Raw genomic sequence first — 8,304 nt, forward strand, 5'->3', positions numbered from 1 at the left:
GGATGTGAGCCAGTAAGAATGCAGACATGGCTACAAAGGAAGGAATACCTAATCCCCCTATCTTTTGTGATCTATACCATCTTCAGATCTTTTTTGTTTCTTAAGAAGGTTTGGCATTCAGATCTGCGACTTGCCACCAGCATATGCTCCAAAGTAAGACCTGCAGCAACATCTTGTTTTGCAGAGAGCTCCTGATCAGGGTTCCAGCCAGCCAGCCAGCCAAAACCTCTTCCAGGATGTTCCATTCCAATCCTTCCCCTGACCCACATTTTTCTTGCAAACTCTGGGGCTTCTCCCAAGCCTGGGGATACTCCTTTTTGTATGTGTGGATTGCGTCAATTTGACTCAGAGAATAAATCTGCTATTAGCATATGCAGTATCTTACAGACACATTCAGTCCCCTTTGCTTTTTTCCACAATTTGTTGTGTTATAATCTGGAACTGAAATGGATTTAAATCATGAACAAGTCAATACTTGGTAGAAACAGTTATAGCTGCGAATCTGCTTGGGTAACTGTCAGCTTTGCACATCTGGATCTTGCAAATTACTCCAGTTCTGCCAAGTAGGGTGGGAACTGTTGGTGAACAGCAACGTTCAAGTCTTGCCAAAGATTCTCAATCAGACTGACGTCTGGACTTTGACCAGGCCTTTCCAAGACATTCAGGCTTTTGCATTGAAACTGCCAAAGTGCTGCTTTGGCTTTGTGTTGTGGGTCATCGTCCTGCTGGCAGGTGAAGCTCCACCCCAGGCCTTGCACACACAAACTAGTTTTGCTCTAGCATTGCACTGCACTTGGCTCCATCCATCTTGCCCTTAATCCTGGCCAGTTTCCCAGACACAGGTAGGGGAAAGCATTCCCACAAACAACACTGTTGATGATGCACCACACATCATATTCTGCCGTAAGGTCAAAAAGTGCTATTTTGGTCTCATCAGACGATATAAGCTTTTTCCATAGGTTTGCTGTGTCCCCCACATGCCTTTCGATAAACTCCAAGCAGGCTTTGATAAGCATTTGCTTCAGCAGTGGGTCTCTCCTCACCGCTCTTCCATAAAGTTCAGCTTTGTGGAGCATCCAGGTGATAATGGTTCTATTGCTCATTCCCCCACTCTCAGCTGCAGATCTCTGTGGCTCCTTCTGAGTTACCATTGGACTCTTGGTTGCTTCTCTGACTAATGTACCCCTTACTTAGTCACTTGGTTTTGGTAGGGAGCCTTCTCTAGGTAGAGTCGCATCTGAGCAATGTCCTTTCTATTTTGTAACCATGAATGTAATGGTGTTCTGGGGCATATTCCTACCTTGGGATATGTTTAAATAACCCAACCCTTTTGGTGCTTCTGCACAACTTTAACCTGTACTTGTTTTGACAGCTCCTTGATCTTCATAATGCTGTTTAGATATGTTTAGATAAGTTCTCCAGAAAACTCTGGGACCTTCCAGAAACAGCTATATTTAACTCGAGATAATGTGAATTGCACACTGGAATTCATTCATCTACTTACAGTATGTGACTTGTGGAAGAGAGGGTTGTCCCACATTTTATTAAGGCTTGTCCCAGCAAAGGGGGATGAATACTTATACAACCAACAAGTGTCAGTTAGTTTTTATTTACTTAACTTTTGTGCACCAATTAAACATTTTGCACCTGCACAACATTGATTATTTTGTGTACATCAAGTGGTAGCAATGCCAGTGAAATCCCTTTCAATGCTATCCTGTAACAAAACAAAATGCAGAAAATTCAGAGGCTGAATACTTCTGCAAAGCAGAAAAGTGTAAAGATCACTGCTGTTAGGTATTGCTAAAAGCCCCCTTCTGCCTGCTGTGCTCTGTTTTACCCTGTTTTTGAGGTGGATGTGTACACAAACTGAGTAAAGTAGATTTTGTCAAGCATTTTAATAGAATGCTTAGTCTGGTAATGAACCTGTTTGTCCTTTCTGTGCTTTTTAACATAATGAACAACTAGAAGGCAGAGTTATTAGGGCTACTGTGTTTCCCCCAAAATAAGACCAGGTCTTATATTAATTTTTGCTCCAAAAGAGGCATTAGGGCTTATTTTCCAGTTAGGTCTTATTTTGAGGGAAAATACGGTATAATGTGGCATATGCACACAGGCATTCTTTAATAATTCATTCATTTACTTAAAATATTATTTTAAAATAAGGAAGAATAGGAACAGAAAGGGCTAAATATGAACAGTTGGTGCATTCCTGTCCTGCCTGGAGCCTAAATTGGTAGAAGAGAGTTAATGATTCGATTCTGCAGAAGGCATCATAAACATTGGTTTATGTATGGGCTTTCGAATAAGTTGTTGGCCACATGGGGGTGCTAAACCCTAATGAGAGAGATTTGCTTGTAACAGAAAGCTGGATTCCAAGGGAGCGCTTACCAGGAAGGCTTTTAAAGATGGGGTGGGGGGCATTTTGTTGACGTTCCTCGACCAGAATCCCTTCCTTCATAGGGTGCTAGACAAATCCTGGGGGGGGGGGGGGCAGTGTGCTCCACCCTGGCCTTCTCTCCTTCTTCCCTACCCCACCTTGCCCTAAATTGTGGATTTGCTTTTATCCCCACTGCAGGAAGCTTCACATCCTTGTCCCATAATTTGGCAGCAAGAGCGAGGAATGCAAGCTATTCCTGGCCTCTGTTGAAACAGGCAATCCCATCTCTTAACGTGGCATTAGATTCCTGACCTTGGCATTGCTGCTTGTCCAGGTATGGAGAGAGGGTTGCATTAGGGTGCTGGTTGGAGCTGCATTAATCTGTGACTTGATCTTGATCTATCTTGGTATTGTCCTTGATCTATCTTGATCTATCTTGATCTATCTCCTTGATCTATCTTGGTATTGTCTGTCTAGTGTTATCTATTTCTGACTGCCAGCAGCTTTTGCAGAGTCTCAGGCAGAAAAGAGCCCTTTCCCAGGTGTGCAACCTGGCATCCTTCAGTCAAGTATCGGAGCAGATACGACTTGCAAGGGATTCCTCATAACAACATCGGAAGCTGCTGCACTGAGTCAGACCACTGGTCTGTCTAACCCAGTATCACTGGCACTGTCTGGCAGCAGCGCTCCCAGAACAAGACAAGACATTTTCTGTACCCCTGTGATTCCTTATTGGCCATTGTTTATGGATTCCTTAAGACAAAGTTGTGGTCTTTCAGTTTCACTTCAGTTTTCTTAAGACAGAGATGGTTTTCTTTGCCTTTCTTTAAGACAAAGTTGTGATCTTTCAGCTTCACTTTCCTGTTTCCATTTTATTTTTCAGTGCAGGGAAAATGAGGCATTATTTCTGAAAGTGTGATTTCTACGGGTGTATTTGTGCTATTCTGCTGTAGCAGAGCACCAGCTTGACATTGTGTAGCAGGAAAGATCTTTGTGTGGAATTTGGATCTTAATCCTGTGCCAAAAGCAGAAGCAGAAACAGTAATTAAGAGCCTGGTATAGAAAAGCTTCCCAGGCAGGATTTTTTCAAGCCCTACCTGGAGATGCCAGGGATATTCCAGCTTCTTTCTAAATTCCTGGCCTCTGTTTTGGTTGGGAGGATTTAAAAAAAAAATATCAATCAGTCAATCAATCAATCAATCAATCAAAATAAAGATCAAAAAGCTCTGAGTGATTCATGTCTGCTTACTTCTGAGTGGATACAAACAGACTTGCCTGTTTACTTTTGAGTATAAATTCTTCTTATGCTTCTTTATGAGGAGAGATGGAAAAATGTTGTTGCTGTTGTATTTGTAATGCCAGGGAAAGTGAAGAGATACTTGTGGGATTATTTATTTGAGCTGCCAAAAGAACTTGGCTAGGATCTGACACAAGTGTGGTACACTCTGCGTTTTGACTTTGGTCAGTGTGTGTAGGTGCAGAAAGAAAGGAGTGCCAATATGCTGTTCTCAGGCAGCAAAAATTTGCGGGGGGGGGGTTAGTAATCCTTAAATATGTTGGTGAAAGGTGGGCTTTTTGAAGAGGGGTTTGAAGGAAGCAAGAGAGGTAACATCACACAGGGTCTCTTGGGAGGCAGCCACAGGCACCAGGGGGAGAGTGGGCAAAGCTATTGGGGTTGCAGGAAACCTTTGGGCCCTACAGAGGAAGAAAGGATGTGGCCTCCAGGGGCAGCTAGGCCGGAGACAGCTGCCCTTAAAGCAGTCTTCAACTTTCATCAGGACTTTGATGGTGAAGTGATTATACTTGGCTGAGGCCAACAGAGGATACTGTGATGGGACCCATTTCGCAACTCCCGTGAATGTTCTCTCCATGGAATGCTCTCCCCAACAATCCTACTTTCCAACTTGTTTTCTGCACCAGGTGCAGTTCTTGACTTGTCCAGGGCTTTTAGATCATCATGCTTTTATTTGGGGACGCCAAATAAACTGTTTTGTGCCGTTTTCCTGGCGGCTTCCTTTAATTTTGTAAAAATTCCGCCCCCACCCCCACTGCCAAAGTGACAATTGCATCTTATTACTTTAAGCTTTGTTAGTTACTCTGAGGAGACACTTGTCTGAAGAGTAGGATATAAATATCCTGAACAAATAAGGTCGTAAGCTCTGGGCTGGTAGGTTTGGACATCAGGTGGCCAGAGTGCTTAGATCAGGGGAGGGCCGAAGGTCAGTTGGGATCCCCCGACAGATGTCATGGTGATCTGTAATAGATTCGCAGTGCTTTCAGAACAGTGACAGCAGAAACTAATCTTCCTCCAAAATTAGGCTGCTGAAATCAAAAATATTTTTGGGAGGCAGAAGCAGCAGATTTATGTATGAGACAATTTAAGTATTTATGCTGGGCTCTTTATTCCTTGTTCATGTTTGTTTATGAGTTCTTTGAATGATATTTTGATCCTCCAATTTTGTTTCTGTTTTAAAACCACACTTTTGATGATTTTTTTTAAAGAGAAGCACAAATGTGTTATATTTAAAAGCAAAATATATCACACTTTCCATTTGTGTAATTACATTATTCCACTGTAACACAGTGCCACCTAAAGGCTATATAGAAGAAAAGCAGGAAAGGAAACTTCATACACTGTGCAGACCCCAATTCTGCTACAAACCATTAGAAGATAAAGTGAATTAACAGTCTTGTGCAGAAAACCTCTTTGTGTGTGAACTCCAGTTCTGGTATAGAAAACACATTCCTAGGTTAAGAGCAACTTAGTTGAGCAGTTCTGCATCCACCTTCTTGAGCCAGCATTTTGCACCTGATTCTGGTTAAAGGACCTTGGAGTTCTAATGAAAAAATAAAACCCACAAGCCTAAAGTCTAATCACCTTTGCTTTAGATTATAATATACATGAAACTGTTTTTACTAAGTCAAATGATTTGTCTACCTATTTGAGAGCCAGAGTGGTGTAGTGGTTAAGAGTGCAGGGGCTGGGACCTAGGCAATCAGGCTTCTAGTCCCCACTCAGCCAAGGGGCCAACTGGGTGACTTTGGGCCAATCACAGACTGTCAGCCCAGCCTACCTCACAGGGCTGTTGTTGTGGCGATAAGACTGAGAGAAGCAGGAGGAAGCTGCTTTGAGCTCTTTGTAAGAAAATAAGGCAGGATATAATTTTAATAAATAAATAAACCTCTAGTCCTCGGTTCTTTAATTGACTCGTGGCAGTTTTACATTCTCGAGCATAGAAAAGTACTTTCCATCATGTGCTACCTGATCCTTTCCATTGGCTGTACTGGGAACTGGACCTTGGGAATGCTGATGGCAAAGTCCATAACTGTATAACAAACCCAGAGCTTTGCAGGGTTTGCACACTGGGCCCCTGGGACTAGCAGGGATGGTGACATCATCGGCCACTACTCCGCCCCACAAGCTCCCAAATTCCCTCTGAACTCTGCTATCCTTGCCATAGGTGGGGGCGCTCCCTGCTACATCACCCATGCTTGAAGCTGTCATCATGATTACCTTTCAGAAGCTGCCCTGTTTGATGGAACTGCTTGTAAATAAATACTGATTTATTTGCAGTCACTTTGCAATCCTCTTCTTTGTTCTGGAGCTGTGTTTGCTTGGGGATTGCTATTTTGGATGGTTTTAAAAGGACATATGTGAGCCACCTCAAGACTCTCTAAAATGTCAGGAAACTGGGATTATAAATTCCAAAATCTCGAAAATCGATCCATCAGATTCACCAGGGTGGTTGATGAATGTGGTCTCAATGGAGCAATGTTTGGGACGCTAAGTGTTTAGCTGTTCCCCTGATGCCCACCCCCCCCCTTTCTTGAGCCTGACTCGCTGTACCTCCCTCTCTCCCCACTCCCCTCTAGCTGAGTTCTTTTTCGAGTAAGGCCGAGGTTGAGATTTGAAGACGTTTATGCCACAGCTCTGGAATTTGGCAGCGGGCCCTGAGGGGTCAGGTGACGCCTTCTCAGTGTCCCCTTTGCCGGGTCTTTAAAGCGACTGGGCCAAGAGCATTCTCCAGGGAGAACCCAAACGCGGACGGGGCACAGCATATCTCTCGACCCAGTGGTTTTAGCCATGCCAGAACCTGCCAAACCTGGTAAGTTCTCAGGGTCATCGAGGGCATCTGGGCTGAGATGCTAAGGAAAACTCCACCTTTTAAAAAGGGGCAGGAAGAAAAAGCGACACATTGGGCCTGGGATGGTGGTGATGGCTGCAAAGTCTGGGCTTGCACCCCTCCATCTTGCTGCGCTGTGGGAAGTGACAGGATGGCTTTGCTCCTGGATTCCCCATCACACTGTTTTGGGGGTTTGGCTGCTTGCGGGCAAAAGTCTGCCACGTATAGGTGCTTTAGTGTGAGGCATCTCTTTGGCGCTGTTTGTTAGCATGTAGAACAGGGAGGGCTTTGAGATCTGAAGATGGCACAAAGTCCTTCTCAGTCTGCTTCAGAAAGCGGCTGGAAACAGGAACTCCAGTCCTCCAGAGCAGCTTTTTCGTGAGAAGGGGTGTCAGGGGACAAATGAAGATGGACTGGGGTGTGTTCGAAGGAGTCCAAATGTGAGGGCTGCACATCTCAAAGCTGCCTAATACGTGTCGCTCTGTTGCCGCCATAAATCAGGGAAGAGGCACCTGCTATATTCTAAGCCTGAGGTTGCGACATCCTATTTGCAACGAATATCGGAAGGTTGTTGCCAGTTAGGATGTGCCTTCAAAATAAGAAGTAACAATCTGTTTCTCTTTCCCAGCTTGCAGTCTCCCCTGCAAGCGTAATGCAGTGGCTAGTTGAGCAATTGGGAACTAGGTTCAAATCCTGGTTCACCCAAGGCTGACTTAAGGACAATCACTATTTCTCTGGCTAACCTACCTCAAAAGGGTGTTCTGGGGATAAAATGAGGGGAAAGCTTTTTACTTTTGGGGGGGAGGCAATGTGAGCTCTTTAGAGGAAAAGTGGAATTAAACAAACTAATTAATTCAACTGTCCAGCCTCCTCTTATAGGACATATTCCACCAATTTCACAGTACTGCCTTCCTGCCCCACAATATACTAACTTCCAGGATCATCTCTGAAAGCGAGAGAGCTCAGCTAGAGTTCAGCTGCATTTGTTCATCCTCAAAATCTGCTTTTTCCACGAACGAGTAGACTCTATCCCTGCTGGAAAAGAGACCTAAGTATGTATAACTGCATCTGTCCTTTGTAACCAGAGGTGCTTCTTGGCCTAATCTCATGGGCCCCAAGTATATTTTCCAGAGCTCTGAGTGTCTGTTGGTGCCAATAAACGGGTTTTCTTTAGCTTCACTACCACAAAGGGGACAGTTGGGGGGGGGGGGTTGCAGTTGGGGAGGGAAGGGTTAACTCCTCCCCTCATTTGCTGCAGCTCTCTCCCAATCCCCACATGGCAGTTAAAAAAAAACCCTTTCATTGATGCCAATGGAAAGATCAACCCCAAATCTTTTAAGTGCCTACTAATGCCCCTGTTTATAACTTTCCTCTCCCTTCCCTTTCTTCTTCTCTTGCTGTTGACATTTAGATTGTAAGCTCCTAGGGACAAAGACCTTCTCCTTAGTATCTATTTTTAAAGTCTGAAATGCTATTTTTTGCACTGGATTAAAATTTACTTTCAATAAAATTGCAAATCAAAGCTGATACCTGTAATAATAAGCAAAGAGAACATTGCAGTTTGGTGACTGAGTCTTCCAGACAAAGATTTTAATTGAAATGCACAGTCATAATGGCACGCCAAGTGTTGTTGGACTACAACTCCCATCATCCCTATCCATTGGCCATGATGTCCAGGGCCACTGGTAGTTACGATCTAATAATTTCTAGAGGGGGCACCAGTTCCTCGCCTTTGCTTTGGAACCATGGATATTCTTGAAGCTGGTGTATCCACAGCCTTTATGCTTAGCTTATGAGAGT

The sequence above is a fragment of the Varanus komodoensis genome, unplaced genomic scaffold (assembly GCF_004798865.1).
Source record: "Varanus komodoensis strain SLA01 unplaced genomic scaffold, ASM479886v1 scaffold45, whole genome shotgun sequence".
Lineage (NCBI taxonomy): Eukaryota > Metazoa > Chordata > Lepidosauria > Squamata > Varanidae > Varanus > Varanus komodoensis.